Source organism: Cuculus canorus, chromosome 3 (genome assembly GCF_017976375.1).
Source record: "Cuculus canorus isolate bCucCan1 chromosome 3, bCucCan1.pri, whole genome shotgun sequence".
NCBI lineage: Eukaryota > Metazoa > Chordata > Aves > Cuculiformes > Cuculidae > Cuculus > Cuculus canorus.
The window spans coordinates 56,903,402-56,920,800 of NC_071403.1; positions in this window are offsets into that span (position 1 = coordinate 56,903,402).

The window sequence follows — 17,399 nt, forward strand, 5'->3', positions numbered from 1 at the left end:
AGCTTAGATCAAACTATTGCAAGAACATCACTGTAGTGAGGACTACGGTGTACCATAGGGAAACTAATGGAGTAGTGAGAGAGTGTAAAAGAGATTAACTAATATGTTTAAATATTGCGCTCTTCATCCTTCCTACAGGACAGGGGAGAGGAAGGGTCTCTCCAAGCTGCAGTTCCTACTTGGACCTTTTCTTACTAAGACAACTTTGCTTTATGTCATCCCATTCAGAGGGTTAAAAAAAAACTTAAACCTTAAAGCAGACCCCCTTTCAAGAACCAAAGTCCAACCTTTTTTTCAGGAGTTTGAGAGCATTTTGGTGGTTTTAGTTCTGAACTAAAGGAAAGGCAGAAAACATGAATATAACACCACTGGGAGGAAAAAGAAAGGTGAAGGGAAATTTCTGTCACCTGAAGACATTTTTCAGTGAGAATCAAAAATAAAATTTAATGACAGTTAAAGAAACACTTCTTTGTATTACAAAGGGGAATAATAATTTTAAATGTGAAGTTTAACATCATCAGTATGTTACCACAAAAAGACTTGTTCCCCAGAAGAAAAAATCAGCTTATTATGATGTTACCATTGTTCTATGGTTCCTGATTCAGAAGCAGGCAAAGTAGACATGCCCTCTGAATGTCTCACCATATTTATTTCTAAGGAGAAGAGCCATTCTCATTAAGAGAGCTGTACTTATTGGGAATCTCCATATGCAAAACTCACTCGTTAGTTCAGTATTCTCACTCTGTTAAAAAAAAATAATTTACTTTAACTGGCTACATAAAAATTTAGTTTTAGAAAAACAGAAAATACACTGCCCTTATCCAGTCCTTGAGGAAGTCAAAGACTATAAGAAGGAAGGAAAAAACAGTTTTCCAGGCACAGAGCTAAAAAAAAAGGTGAAGAAACAGCGGATCTAGTACTTCCTGAAGAGGTTGATTTCTTTTTCTCTAGCTTTCTACAGCTAATTAGCTAGTGTGTTTGGAGTGTGGGGTTTTTTCTATTATTATTATTATTATTGTTTTATTTTTATTGAACTATTTAAAAAATGGAACAGAAAAAATACAATCCTAGATGCCAATCTCTTTCTATGTTGAGGCATAAAACTGCCAAAAACAATCAAGAGTTTGGCTAGTTTTAGTCTTTCATTCAGTGCATGATGTTTGTAGAGAAAATCCTATGCTTTAATGAAAAGTTTTAAACATGCACCCAAAATTCATTATCAATATTTGAGCTGTAAAGTACCAGATGTTTCCAACACTTAGGAAAGGTAAAGAAGGAAGCAGAATTGCACATAAAGCAACTCAATGGAACGTGTAAATTAGCTTCATTGTACAAAATGCATTAGTGTACATAGTGCATGTTTTCCACCAGCAGTTCATTGGACTGATTTGCTCATTGACTGCTGTATCATGCTCACAGAGAAACGAGTGCCAGGAAGAATGCTTTTTAATGAAAAGTGCTTTATGTAGCATATGCTACAGAGTGGCCATGTAAATAAACTAAACATTTAGATCACAGGAGCGAAGAATTTCACTTGCATCAGTGAATCCCAAGTAGCGTAGACTCTTACGTTCTACCGTAGATCTGCTTACTGTGGCTGAACATGAGAGCGCTGCATACAACACCAAAACAAAAAGACAGATGTAATGAGTCTGTCTGGTGTTTTTGAAAAGAGGCATAATCTTTGACATAGGGCTGAAGCAAGGTTTCATCTTCTAACATCCTTTAAGCTAGGCTGTAAGCACTTATTCTGTATTGTAGAGATGAAGTAAGTAAATAAATGTACTAATTGTTATATTTGGTTAAAAAAAAAAAAGAATAGTCTATTGTTTTGATTAAAGATAGTTCCAAAAGGCAATCATGAATGCCTGAAATTACCACCAAGCGAGCATGAGATAGGAATAATGAAAGATTGCTATCCACACTACAGAGGCAGCGTTAATACTCTAGTCAGGAGGACGGGAGAGAAGCTTCAGATTAAAAAGTCACCTCAATTTCAATCAACTGTCCCAGGTGTTAAACAGCACAAGCCCATTAGAATGCTAACTGTAGTCCTTTCCGAAAGTCTACCTGTGTGTTAGGTCCAGGCCTATATGAACATTGCTAGTCACAATTTCAATTGACCTCGCTTATTCTCTGTCTTTTCTTCTAGAGAACCTTGTCACTCAATCTTTTATCTCCTGTGGCTGCTGTGCTTTTATCAAAATGAGTTCTTTGTGCTCTCCAGCAAGAGTTCATTTTCATTGGTTTTAATAAGTCACCTCACTCAAATATATTGACATTCACATCTCCACTGTCAGACATGCCCCTTTCGACACTCAAACTACGAAGAAAATACTGCTGAATATCAAGCTCATTACCTGGAAGCAGACATTTGGAGAGTCTGCAAATTCACTGAACCAGTAATCTAGGTTTTTATTACAGTGTAAGTCTCAGTATTTTTTAACATATGCTTCAACAAATCATTATACCCAGCGTACAGGGTAGTCTTCAGGGACCCAGAACTGGTTTATCAGTTGGAGTCACAGGGATAAAGACTGCAGAAAAAAAACCCCAAACAACAAAACAATATAGCCAAAGTGCTGTCTTTACAGGCCACAAAATGAGCCCTGTAATAGATACTCAAAACCATAGTTGGGACAAGACATCTTAAAGGCTAGTCTAATTTTCAATGAGTTTGGAAAGAGTGGCAAGGCTTGCAGTGTGCAGGTCTACGTGTGTGCTTCCCATCCCTGTGATCATCAAACTTCATTCAAATGTGGGAAATGGAGCTTTTTGATCTCCAGCGCTGCATTGCTAATCCACAAGCCAAGTATTAGCATCCTCAGGGTAGTCCAAAGAGATTTATTTTAATTTTTACAACTTTGTGTTCCCTAAGTAAAGGCCAAAATGAATCTAAAGAATCAAAGAATGGTTTAAGCATTCAGGACTAAGAACTGAGCACTGAGCCACTCTTTGGGGTGGGCTTACTAATAGAATTTACCCCTAGGATGGTCACTAAATTAAGGAAACTTTTTATTTCACACCTAACATCAAAAAGATGAAGGCAGCTGACATGACACCACCCAGGGCATCTCTGAGAAACGTAGCACACAGTTTTACATGGGCAGGTGGGGGTGGCTGGAAGAGGAGAAAAATGGACCATTAACATTTGCTAGTCTAATTGAAATACGAAAATACAAACTATTTTTGCCTTCTATAGGACTTTCAAAACTGCTCTAAACAACAATAAAATCTCCTAAATATAAGCTTCCTAAATGAGCTACATAATGTTCTATGCCATAATCACCACTGCAACAAGAAAATTGCTCAACTCATTTTTGAGCCAGATTTGTCAGTCATGCTGCTCTGTGCTCTGAGTAACAATGTTCTGTGCAATTAATATCAAACCTTCCAAGGCAGCTCTGAGTCCTGATGTTCTGTGCTTCTGTCATTACAGAAACTGTGAAGCCATACTAGACTGTAATATAGATCAATGATGGGAAGGAGAAAAATAAATGGGGGTGGGGGGAATAGAAACAAAGGAAACAAGTTTTGCAGCCAAAGAGAGAACAGGAACAGTAAGATAATTAGGGTGTGGGTTTTTTTCAGGACTGCAGCAGCTTGAATTGTTCTTTTTTTTTTTTTTTATATTTAATTACAGTTTTTATTGCACTCGTAAGAAATTCAGCTGCTGAAATAATCCAAGGAGCCAAGAACAATTTATTTCTCCCCCTTTTTCAGAAACTTTCAGCTCAGCCATTATACATTCTCTCTTCGTAACACAAAGATGGAACAAAGCGCTATTTCACCCTTGTTTATGTTAGGGTCTTAGATGGCACTATTCTTCTCAATCTGCATGAAAAACCTAGCATAGGAAATGAATGAGGGAGACATGAGGGCATAAAAAGGATAGAATTTTTTTTCTCTAAATCTCACTGTGTCTCTGCATTGCAAAATTACCACTAATATAAATAAAACACACATCAGGCAATAATGAATGTATAGAGACCTCTCAGAGGGAAAAATCGCAACTCAAATATGTACAAAACATCAGCCTTCTACATGGGCTTAAAATTGTACACTGTATGCTGAGGCTTTTGAAGAGACATTCACTCAGTGGAAACACAAGAATAGGACAGGAAGTAGTACATATAACAACATTCCTAAAGAGCATTCCAACCTGCTAAACACTGATTACTGTTAAATGTTAAAGCTTAATATTTATCACAATATGAAACTGTAGGTACTTAATATCTGTGACCAGATTAAAAATTAAGCCTATATACTGTGAAACCGTATATGGAAACAAAAAAGAGGCCATTGAACAGGCAGCATGCACCTGTCACACAGTATTTTCAGGCTTTGATTTACAGCCCTGTCCACATGGAGAGTCATACTGAAATCAACATAATTTATGTAAGAGTTAGTGGACTGGGCCGTTCATGCATATTTTTCATGACAAAATGTTTACAAAAACAGTCACTTGCATTCAGACTGTCCGATTGAGACTTTTAATTCAAGAATTCTGGGAATACATCTGGAGAAAGGAAAGCTGAACTCTCCCTTATATTTATAGTTAAAATTCAGCTTAAAGGAAAGACAGACACACTAATGCACTAGTGCCTACAAAGAATTTCCTTTTTCATCATTGACTTGAGTCTTGTCTGCAGCTGTCTGCAGCAAAGTTCCCTCCTAGCCTCAGCTATCCCTTCAAAAATCAGTAACAAAATTATTTTTCTACAGAAAAGTGACAATGAAACCCTTGTAGCAGCCAGAGAAGCCAGTAAGAATTTCACCACTGATATATTCACAAGCACCTGTCTTATCTCAGGGGCAACAATTCCATTTTAGCCTGATTTGGCAACAACAAGATTTTACTAGAGCTAGGCTTAAGAGAAATACCCCCAATGTCACACACTTAAAAAGAAAAAGAAACCCCAAAAACCCCAAAAAAGAAACAATGAGCACAAACAAACAAGGCAAATTAAGTCTTTCCACTATGACTGAGGAAACTGGCACAGGCAAACATTTAAGTGAATCCAAAAAAAAGGAAGCTGAACGAAAAATCAGTGTTCATTAGTAGAGTGCAAACAAAACAATAACAACAGAAAAGGAAAATATGCTTTGTCCATCCCTCAAGATCAGTCATTTAAGGAGAAAATCGATCATTTTTCTAGCAAAGAACAACCTTAGAATAGGAGGATGGGATAGGCAGTGTGAGAGTTAAGGGGGAAAAAAAGTACTTAATGGCCTAGTGATAATACAACACGTCTTTGACCATCAAAAATGGGTACACTCAAGAAGAAATAGCTCAGAAAGCAATATTTCAGTATGAAAACGAAAGTTCACTTTAATTAAACAGGCCTTCACAGTAAGTGTTCAGCATAAATAAGCTTCAGCTCTCCCTCTGAACATGACTAGAAGCCTTCTGTTGAGACACAAGTTTAGGCATAATTGAATTTTTAACTTTGAAAGGCCTAGGCAATTCCCTGAGTTTTCTAAAGGCTCAAATGATTAAGGGGCAAAAGACCTACTGATCTTGGTGTTCTTATTCTTGAGAGAATTGTTGGGCCATTGCTATTGACAGGCAACTTTCTTTTAAGATACTCCATCTCAAAGAGTGTTCTGTGGAATAAAAACGATAAGTATTTTCCTGCCCCTTACATAATGGCATCAGCATTTCCAGTCCTTGGCATGTGTCTCTCTGCTTTTCTCACTTTCCCATCAGAATCTGCAGGCACACCTTGAAATAATGGAGTTTACAAATTAGCAATCTCATCTCTAATTCCACCTGGCTGTGATACGGTTTGCAGAAGATCACATTTACAGTAGCATTGTATTTTAAAGCCCTTGTCTTTCAGAGGCTGTCAAAGCCAAATGGAAGTACACCACTAAAGAGGGAGAAAACTCAAGTGGTTCTGAGAAAAAAAAAAGTTCTGGATCTGAAGAAGAAAGTATAACTAATGGGTAAATAAATGGGATCCTTCACAGCAAGCCCAGTTCAACCATTCAGTTTCATTGTGCTGTGCAGTCTGGTGACATAATCAGAGGGTCCTCTGGGCATAAAATCTTCCATTGCCACTGTAATAATACCTCTGATCTTCCTGCTCATTGTTTCAAGATTTTATCTCCTCTCAGTATATTTGATTAATCTTGAATTTCTGGAGAAAATGCAGCAGGAGGCAGGATACATTCAGCCTTGGGCTGAATGAGGCAATGGCACATCTACTCAGCTGTACAACAAAACACAGGAGCATTGCTGCTGCAGCAAGCATCCCCCTCCATGTCCCAGAGCACCTCTATAGCTGGGATATGATACAAAACAGACATAAGTCCAACCCCTTCATCAATGGGACATAAGTCTAACCTCTTCATCAATGGATGGAAGAATAGCAAGGTTTACTTCTTCGGTGTCATATTTACTTTTCCCCATGAAGATGTTAAGGACAACATGTAATTTTCAGCTTACACTGTTACACTTCCAAACTTAAAACTCTGATAAGTCTTGGCCACAATCACTCATGTATACAGGTCTCCTGGGCCCATCAACTACCAAGAACTATTTATCTCAAGTCTTTTATCATTTACAATGGCTGTTTATTAAAACAATACATCTTTCAAAATACATTTATAAAGATTAAGGGATAATTTCTCCACCTTAGAATATTGACCAGTGTGCTAACATGAAATGCCAAATTCTTTTTTACTTTACTCAGTCTTTGGGTTTGACTTACTCATAGAGATTTCTCTTGGTAACCTGTCAGTCAGTTTTATTTTCCCAGACATTACTAGTAGCTGTTAAGCTTGAACTCTTGTTCATATACATTCTGCAGTGTCAAAATATCCAAACTTTTCTCAGATGAAATATGATTATCTTCTATGTCCCAAAAGAATTTTTAAAATCAATAATTGATATTATTAAGACGATGAGAAAAGCCAGACTTTCCAATATTCATTAACCTTGAATAGATCTAAATTTCTTTAATTGTTTTAAACTGGAAGAATATGAAGTCTATAAATATTTGGGAAGGTTTTTCAACAGGCTTTCATTTATACTCACACAGAGCTACTGATTAATTTTTCAGCAGGGATACTGAGGAGTTTCAGAAGGCCCAAAAAAAAATTAATTCTCTCACTATTTTGAGGCTGTATTATAGCATTCCTCTTCCTTTAGGTTCTCAAAGCAGATATGGAATAAAATACCCTCCTTGCTAGGGATGGCACAAATTTGTTGGAACGGGCAGTAGAAATTCATTTACTGGAGATTAGTTTACATTCAACATTTCTAGGATGAAAAGAAGAATAGGGGGATTGCATCTTGGAGAATGGCCGTTAACAGCATGTGTTTCTATGGCTGTCGCTAACCAAGTGTCACATGTGTCCCACGAGTCTGCCCTAAAGAAGGGAATAGAACTTTGAGACAAAACTGATCTTTGAATTTCCCCCTTCAGTATGAAAATTGTGTTTTCTGGGGTTAATATACTCAAACAAAAATTTGGTGAGAAAAAGTGAGGCATTTTGCACTAATAACACACAGAAAATCAGGAAAGAGAAATCTGGGATTATTAGTCTATTTTGCAACCCAGATAACCTTGGGTATAACGTAGTATTGTTTCTTGGTTTTATGGTGATTTTTGTGCAAAAACTTCTGACCTTCACGAGGGACTATGAGAAGTTGTCACATACGCTGTGTGTGGTCCTTGTAGGTGGGAGTGATAAAGAAGAAGCACTGAGCAGAAGCAGCACTTTCTTCTCCTTAGTTGGAAGGTGTTAATTTGCACCAGATGTGCTTGGTCATTTGGGGTATACAGTTTAATAACAGAGAGGACATTTTGCTACCCACTTTGTTGCTTATGATTGTTAAAAACATTTTCTCTAATTTAGCCAAACAATATGTCTGTATTAGAAAATTGGAGATAAATTGTTTAGTCACTTGTGGCATGAGACTTATAAATTAAGGAGAAGAATAATTTGGAGGAAGATGAAAAGAACAAAAATTACAGTCTGAGAGAAGGAAAAAATAAAAGGAAAAAATATATAATTAAACAGATGAGAACAGAAACAACAATAAGAACAGAAAAACAAAATCAGAAACCGAGGCTCTGTATCTCAAATCACTTATGTTCATTTTAATATTAATTTATTCACAAATGAAGAATAAAAGCACATTTGAAGTAGGTTTTGTAGGGAAGTAATTTTTGTATGTTATGTTAGCTTTTCCACTTCTTACTTAAAAATAAAAAAAGATATTTCTAACTGGAAGCCTTTTTTAACCAACCCTTGTATTACTCACCGCTGGGCCTTTTGAACTGACGGCCTTGTAAAAGATACTCTTCATTCCAACTCTAGAATTCCACCCCTGAGAGCCAAGGGAACTGTGATTGTTTCACTAGTCGTTCATTTTCAAAAGAGCAAGACTTTATGTTTCAGTCAGCTAGCAAAGAGGTTTATCATCTCTTCTTTGACAAGATCCTACTCCATTAGAACCATTTTTCCATAGTCAAGAAGAACTTTTAAATACTTGAGTTTCAAACTTGGGACAATTCAACAGTTTAAACCAAAATTAGTAATGCAAGTAAATGATAAGTACAGGACAAAACTGGTTTTATTATCAAACTCTGCCAGCTGTATATCCAGTCACATCAGACTGCTGGTGGAGGTGAAGCCCTTGCTTAGTAGTCCTGTGCCATCTGATCAGCAAATAGGAAGGATAAGCATAGTCTGTCCTCTGAAACAACCACATTGCTGTGCAAATTTCCATTGGTTACTCTTGAAGAAATGCAGCTTAGTCTGGGGGGGTTGTACAAGTGCCATGCAGAACAGAATACAGTTACAGTAGGATTGTATTACTCTTGATTAAAATAACCCAGCTCAATATTCAAGAGCAAAGATTGAATTCAGACTGCCCCGGATGAAAAATTCAATGCATCTAGTTTTTATGCAATTTAGACTGTGCCCAAAATTTTTACTAGCATAAAAGCAGTTAATGATAGACCATACCAGCAGGGAACCTGGCTTTCTTCACACATTCTAGGTTGGATTAGCCTTGAGCTTTAAAGAAATATATAATTTTTTTGGCAAAATTAATTCTTAATTTCTTATCTCAAGCTGTACTGGTGGTTGTCGAAGTCAGAGAAACAGAAAAGAAAAGGCTTAAAGGACTAATACTAGAAAGAAATGGCTCCTCTGCTTTAGGCTATGGGTTGAAGTCAGCCTGAATCAGTACTTAAAAGTACCATAAAACTTAAGGTTGATCCCAAGTCTGATGAACTCAAGAGCAGAGTGCAGGCTCCTTCTCTGCTTCTTCTCTCATCAGAGAAGTCAAAGCCATGATGGACAAAGAGAAATCTTCCACTTTTTTTCCCTCTGAATGCTGCTTCATTGACGATAGACGGGCAGTTATAGTCATACTCTCCCAACTGTGCAGTGCTGACCATATACGTATTACAACACCACAGGTAACATGAGTTTGTATCTAACCCAGGTACATAAACTTTGAGGTTAATTCTCTGCAGTCTATAGTTCAGCCCCAAAGATAAGAGCTAAAAGACAAGGTGAAAGTGACAACTATGGGCTAGGTAAAACAGCTGAGAGAAGCTGCAGAGTATTTTCAGAAGGGAACAGATCTCCCCAAGTAATTTCTGCAACAGTCTTTCCAGAAGAAAGGGGACAGCTGCAATTTCCCTTCTGTTCCATTTCCCAGGCTTGTTCTCTAGCTGCGTAGAGGATATAGGGGAATCAGTCTGACATTTTTCCACCTGTATAAAATCCACATTTAAAGAAGTATAGTGGGTTTACCCTGGTTGGATGCCAAGTGCCTACCAAGCTGCTCTATCACTCCTCTACTCAGCAAGACAGAGGAGAGAAAATATAATGAAAACCTTATGGGTAGATATAAAATAAGTTTCATTTCTCTAATGCTGTTAAAGATTTATTTCCTGGCATGCTGTAGGTGCCAAGCAAAGGCAGATTAAGAAGAAGAATTTGTAATATCTTAATGCGTCACATCTTCCAGTGAAGGAAGTCTTCCCTACAGATCACACCATTACCACAACAGCTGTGAGCTTCCCCTTCAACCTCTCTGTCTCTCTTCATTTACTCTGTACATTTCTGAAGAAGCAGAAAAATGACTCCAAAAAGCAAAAGGCTACATCAATGTGAATTGATGATTGTTAGCTGCTCTGTTAGAAGAAATAAGGACACTTTTCTATATCTGCCAGGCTTGTTTTGACCTTCACAAATGCCATCTTCCAGAAATCCCTCATATAATAAATCAATAGTCACCTGTTCAAAGTGTCAATTCATAGGACAAAGCTATCACCTGATCAAAGACTCTTACAAAATTGTCACAGACTGGAAATTCTGAGGGTTTCAGTCAGTACTACACAAAACAACCCTGTCCCTACATGGTGCTAGTTTAACTAACAGAAAATGTAGCCCTACACATGTGTACAAAAAGAAGTATCATTTCCTCATATAGATTTAGCCTATTTGAAATCTTCTTCTTACACAGAGTAATAAGGAACACAGCAAGTTCATAAATACCTGTACTGGTTGTGTGCACATTTTAAAGCTTGTCCATTTTATTTTGTGTCATTTGGAAAAGATCTGCAGCCCCAAGGTTTCAGTCTTGGCAGGTATCTTAATTCTCTCCCTAGGCTTTAGCTCATTGCCTCTGTGCTGGCAGCATGCAATCGCTCCGCGCAGCTGTTTTTTCCCCACTGTTTGTCGGTACATGTGCTTTGGGCTTCCCACAACCAGCTGGCAATCAGTGTGAGATCACAGCTTCTGATCCCATGAGGAAGGCACCACAAGACAAGGTCACTGATAAAACAATATCAAAATATACAAATCTTTGCATAGATGCACCACACGCTGGCATTCCTCATCTTTTACCTTTCTGTAATAATTCATTCAATGATTTTGCCACAGAAGATAAGCATGAAATGAATTTTTCACGGTTGTTTACCAATACTACAAAACCATAGAGCTTGGGAATTATTGTAGGTCCTAATGCTATTCGGTTCATTTGTTTTAATCTCTGACAGGTAATTTCATCTAGCATCAAAACTACATTGCAGAGAGTATTTTCCTTTATTCAGAAATCATATCGTTGATGTCTCATTATTGCTTCTTCAAAGTCTAATAAGCATTTCTGCTCTGCTTTCCTCCACACCTTACTGAACATGACCTCTCCTTTAGCAGTTGTGCTGCCCCATTTCTTAAGTACTTTGTACATTTTGCACAGAATTACAGGATCATTAGGTTTGGATGGGATCCCTGCACATTGCTTTTACATAGATAGATAGAGACAATCTATGAGTAACAACAAAAATTGGCAAACTACTTGCAAAAGAGAGATCGCAGGATCCTTAACTTTCACTAGTCTGACATAATCACTACAGGGAAGGAATAGCTCAGTGTCATTTAGGCAGTCTAGACCTGACTAGGTCAAGAGGCAATTAAACTGCCAGAAAGCTGGGCCAAGCATTTTAAATTCCTGAAGACAAATGTGTACATTAATGTTTTAAGAAAGAAAACTTCTCATCCAGCTTCTCACATACTTCACCTTAAATTATTTTTAATCAAAGCTAGGAAACCTAAAACCCACCAAGCGCTTAAATTAAGATTTTTCTCATTGGTTCCAGACAGTTATTTTCTTTCTTTAAATGTAGCTTTCTCATAAGCGATAACCCAATATACTCATGTGATTGCTACAGAATGGCTCAGAGCAATGCAGTCTTTCTTTGTCATGTGCAGTACATTCTGACTTTTTTCATAATACCCAGAAATCTTGCCTAAGCAAATTTTTTCTCATAGTAATTTTCAATGAAGCTCTGTGCAACTTATTCCATAACCAGAATTGATCTGTTGACTTTTTTTCTAGTGTAATGGAAAATTCAGATGAGAAAGCCAAGCCTTTTTAAACATGTCCAGCAACTTCTTTCCTAAATTTTGAATAGTCATGGAAGGTGTTAGTATACTGTATGGCCGAAATATTTTCTCGGTTGAATAGTTTTCTTAATAGTTTGTGATCGTATTCAATTTCTAGTTCACTGTCCCTCCAGGGAAATCAGGCCCTTCATCAAGGTAAACATGTGCCATTCAGACACTCCTTATAATATACGTCTTTCCCTGTACTCTTCATTAGTGCTTAGTTATAAAAGACTTCTTATATGTGTTGAGTCTCTCTGTAATTTCATGGAGATACACTCAGAGCCAAGAACATTTCTTCTCTATTTATTTTTAGTTTTTTAGAAGGACTGACTCAGAATAAACTCAGTAAAAAACATATAACCAAAGAGACATCTGCAATAAAAGCAGAAATGGAGATGAAACTGTTAGATGCAAACCTAAGTAATCCTTTTGAACTGTGAAGATCCTTAGAGTCCTAAATATGGTACTGCTATTTTTCACTAGAAATTACCTATATGTCAAAACTTCAAAGAAATCAGCAAACATCTGAGCTTGTTGTTTCTCTGTATTATCCTTTGTACTGAGATTTCTCTTTCTGTGTACATTTAATTCAGGTAGAGCAACATTGTTAGTACAAATCATCATCCACACAGGCACGTAAGATTCCACTTGTGTGATAAGAGTTACTGTTAAAAACAGAAGTCTGAGAAAGGGAGAGAAATGGTTTTGCCAGCTAATATTGTCATATGTTTTCATCACTACCACAGAGTTTGTCCAGTATATCATATAAGATGACGAAGCCCAAAGAAATCCCTGAAGCCAAGATCTGGCACCAGGAATTTACACAGAACCTCAAGAGTAATAACATTCAATTTACTTTATATTTCCCTGGGAAAATAACTGAGATTTGCCCCATATATTTGTGTTCATATTTAACATATTTTACTGCAAAATGGAAACTTTATAAATATATTTCCCTCATTTCAGTATTCTCCATTCATTGCACAAGATCAAGTGTGTGCGCAATTGAGTTTAGTGCTTAGCCACTAGGGACAGACGTCAGGAATACCTTAACATGGCTTTCATTACTGTGCTGAAGCAGGTAGCGGGATTCTCTTGGTGGTGTGGGCAGTTGTGAAAACTAGGTCGAAGGAGGAAAGTGGGACAGGTGAGTATAAATCAGGAAAGAAATATGTTCAAAGACTGACAGTATTCAGACCTGTAGCAATGTTAAGCAACAAAGACATCTAAAACCCCCTTTTAGTCAGCAGTGTTATTTTCCCTAAGGCTAAAAGGCAACACTTCTCACACATGTAAAGGCATTTAGCTGTCTAAATTAATTTTCACGCTTAAAGGCTTCTCAGAGCTCACAAAAGATACTTTGTGAGGTCCACTATAGGTCTCACAATCTTTCCTCCCACTGAGCATTAGAACTTGTCACAACAGTACTGTACTTACCTTGCTAGTACTCAGACACCGTATTTAGGTCATCAATAGTATTTCATCACCACTTTTACAGAAAACAAACTTGCAGTTTAACTCACCCAACATCAATTGACTTACTTAATTTTTGTGTCTTTCCATTATGGGTGGTTTTTCACTTACCATTACTCCTGAGATATCTTCTGCACTTATTGATGAGTTGCTTGTTGGAACAAGAGATTTTGCAAAACTCCTAGATTTCCTTTTTTGGAGGAACATAAAGGGACTCTCACCACTGTAGTCATGGAGGAAACCTTGAAAGCATTCATTGAGCACATCCTCCTCAGGTGAATTGAACCCCTTTTTTTTTTTTTTTTTTTTTTAAATACTCTTGCAATGTTGTAAACCTGATGCACTGATTCTTTTTTAAGATTTGGCAGTTCTAGATTATTTGTATCAGGCCACATAATACAGCAGTAGAAGAGCAAAGTGCCTAGTTGACCTTCATCTGGACTTCTAAATATGTGTTTCCTGTAGATGAAGAAACATGTGGGCTCTTCCCTCCCAACATCTGCAAAAATACTGCAAAGTAAAATGAGAAAAAGTAATCTGGTTTAGTATAAGCAATATACTGCATGCCCAAATACAACATATATGGTTCCTCTTCCAGCAACTTTGTATTATTTTCAACTTATTCATTTTTTCCTAAATGAATAGGCAATGTTACTCAACCAACAGAAAATACAGCCTAGTATTAGACAGTTTAATTCCCCAAAAAAAGCACAGAACATGTGGATTTCTATCTAATTTCAGAATATAATCAAGCAATGAAGAAATTCAAAGAACAAGAGCAGGGAAGAGGGGAAAGGAAAGATTTACTTTCATTGGTGTTTTAAAAATTAAGAGTAATTACTATAAAATGCACAATAACAGTTGCACTATGTCAGATCCTGCTGAAGAAAAATGGAAGCTGGAGTTAGTCACAATCATTGTCAACAGTTTCAAAAATAATTACAAGCAAGAGCTAACATCTGCAAAAGCATTTGTTCTACACAGTGAGAAATTATCCATCAATCTGCTTGTGATGTTTTCTGCTATGGTGCTGACTTGTTATCCTCCCATATTTCACTCTATTCTTTGAGAAGGGGGAGGGGGGAAGAAAGAAAAGCCAACAAAAACAGTGCTTATGCAAACCTAAATAAATTTATCTCTAAAAAGGGGAGGTTTCTGTATTAGTTCTCTTCTGTGAACTCAGAAACTCACCTGTTAGCTTCATGAAAGCAAGTTTATGACAGAACAAGAGCCATTCACTCTGGATTCCAGGGCCAATTAAAATTGCAGTGCTCGTAGCTACAGAACTACAGATGTAAGCATTAATTTGATCTGCTTACTGATATGAAAGCCCTTTTCACTTAACCATGAGCATAGAAATATTGACTCGTTGCTAATGAGTTATTCTTTCACTGTGAAATCTGAAGTCATAGTTTTCAGCCTGGAACAAATTAAGATGTTAAAAAGCAACAGCATCTGTTCCGTCTAGAAAATTTTTTAAAAAGAGGCTATTACAAGGTGGGAATAGTATCCCAATATTTATCCTTATATTTAGAGTATTTATGTTGCATTTATTTTCACTAAGTCTCTCAAATTACCAAATCTTTCCTATTATAAAACTTATTAAAGTAATTTCCCAAAAGAGAGTTAAATATAAAGTATTTCATGTTAATAAAGGAGAGATAAGCAATAATGTTAAGCCTTAATCCAATAAATGATCAAAAGAGAACCAGAAATGAACAAGGAAAAAAACTGTACTAGGCAAGAATCAAAAAAAATATGTTCTGTTTAACATCACAAAGTTTGACTTTTCTTCCATGTCTCTTTAAAAATTTGATTTAGAATGTATGAAAAATTAATTGCTCGTTACTCACTGATTTTATTCAGATGAGAAGTGTGGATTGTGTGTGGGGGGGTGAAATTAAAAATAGAACAAGTTTCGGTGAGCATTACGAAAATAGAATGAGGATACAGAGACTCTGTCTCACTAGTGGATCCAGATATCATGAAAAGAGAAAAAGCGTTAGAATGTAATCTTCGAATAAGTTGCCACGTGAGAAGTCAGTCAGCAGCAACACCTATTTTCTTATTTCTAGGCAATACTTAAATAACCATTGCTTCATGGCAGTAGCTGTCACCATGTTCAGGTATACAACAGACTAAAGGCTGTGTGGACACAGAAGATAGAATTGTGCTCTTACTCTAGGAGAAATCACTAACATGTCAGGATTAAAATATGGTACCAAGCAAAACCCCTGTGTTTATTCTGGGGGGTTGTTGTTCTAGGGTTTTGGTGATATTTTGGGGGGTTGTTTGGTTTGTGTGGTTTTTTTTTTTTCTTGAGACCCAATCACATACCTCTCTTAAAATAACAAGATGTGGCCTTTGTAGTAGTTAACAAACTTGTGCTTCAGATGTAGATCCAAGCAAAATAAACAATTAAAAGGAACCGAAAAATCTGCCTGTTCATATTCTGTTACATCTGAAGCATCTTTCTTAGCATCCATTCATTTAGCATATACATTTTTAATAATTTCTATCTTGACCTGATTTAGCACCTACTTACTTTTTCCTCTTAGGAAACCATGGAGTTGCTGTAGTGGATAAAGGAGAAAGCTAAGTCAACAATCAAAATGTAAGCTTGCACGTCGCAGCTATGCTAGAGTAGTTTTAATTCACATATCTCAGGTGCAAGAAGACACAGAGATGCAGACTCCAGCAGCAGCTTTCTTCAGCAGATGACCTGGCACGTATATGGCAACCAGACATTGCATCTCATCACCAAAACTACCTTACTAATGGTACCCACACCATATATTGCGAAGGTACATCTACTCTCAGGTCTTCCTGATGGTTTCCTGGAAGACCTCAGCTTTGCTTATGTCAGAAGACAAGCTCAAGATTTCTCCTGAAGGCAGACAAACACCCACTGTGCTGACACAGTCTCACCAGTAAAGGGATTATCTGAAATGGTCATTATTCACAGAAAAGATGCATTGCCTTCAGGTCAGTACTAAAAGTGCTTCAACAGCTGCAAAAGATGTTGTGTGGTCATCAGAAACAGTGATAACCAGTGAAAAAATTCATTAGCCCTTCCATATCTTCTGCTGAAAGAATAAAGCTAGAAACACAGTCATGTGCTAATACATTCCACTGATGGCCCATGAGGGAGTACTCTCTGGGCAACCGATACACATAGAGCACACTTTTGAAGGCACCCTGTAGAAAACTTTTAGTGCCCCTGAAAGTCACTAAAAATATACCTTCTTTAGGATGGTTCCCAAGAAATTAGCCCTTTCTCCTTCAACTCCTGGAATGTGTCATGGTGCAATACCATGACCAAAAGATTTTAATTCAATGTTATTTCAAGAGAGACTCCCTCACTGATGGTATTACAACATCAAGTTCCTGTCTTCCCTTCAGAAGAAAACAGCATCTCAGCCCAGGGTAACAGACACAGAGGCTCAGAATTCAGTCAGTGTTCAAGAATTAGCCAATTCTCTTCCTGTTTTCAACAGAGGCAGAAGCAATGAAATATTAACATGTTCTGTTGCAGCAGTGCCCTTAGAAGTCAGCATCTATCCCCAACTGTCACATTTTGACCAGGAAAAGAAAACAACAAACAGAAAACTTAAAAAAATCTGAGAGTCACAGAAATTATGGACAGTTAAAATATTTTTTATTAAGCAGGAATTTCAAGACATCTACCTTTCTGGTGGCCAGCAGTGACATAACCTTTAATTAATCTCTTTTTTAAATTTAAGTAATCTTCTTGCAAATATATTTTTCTTTCTGAATGACTCAAAACTTAGACTTGAAACAGTTGGTTCTCACCCAAACATAAACAAGGGCAATAAAAAACATAAACACTCATTTTCTTGGTTAACTCTATCACTTGACTTTCATAAACACTTCTTTGGATAACAACCATTTAATACTTTTCAAGCCTTCTTCCGTTAAAGTAATTCTTTACAGATCATTTCTTTTTTTACTCTCTCTTTTTGTGGTGTGTAAAATCATGCTGTCAG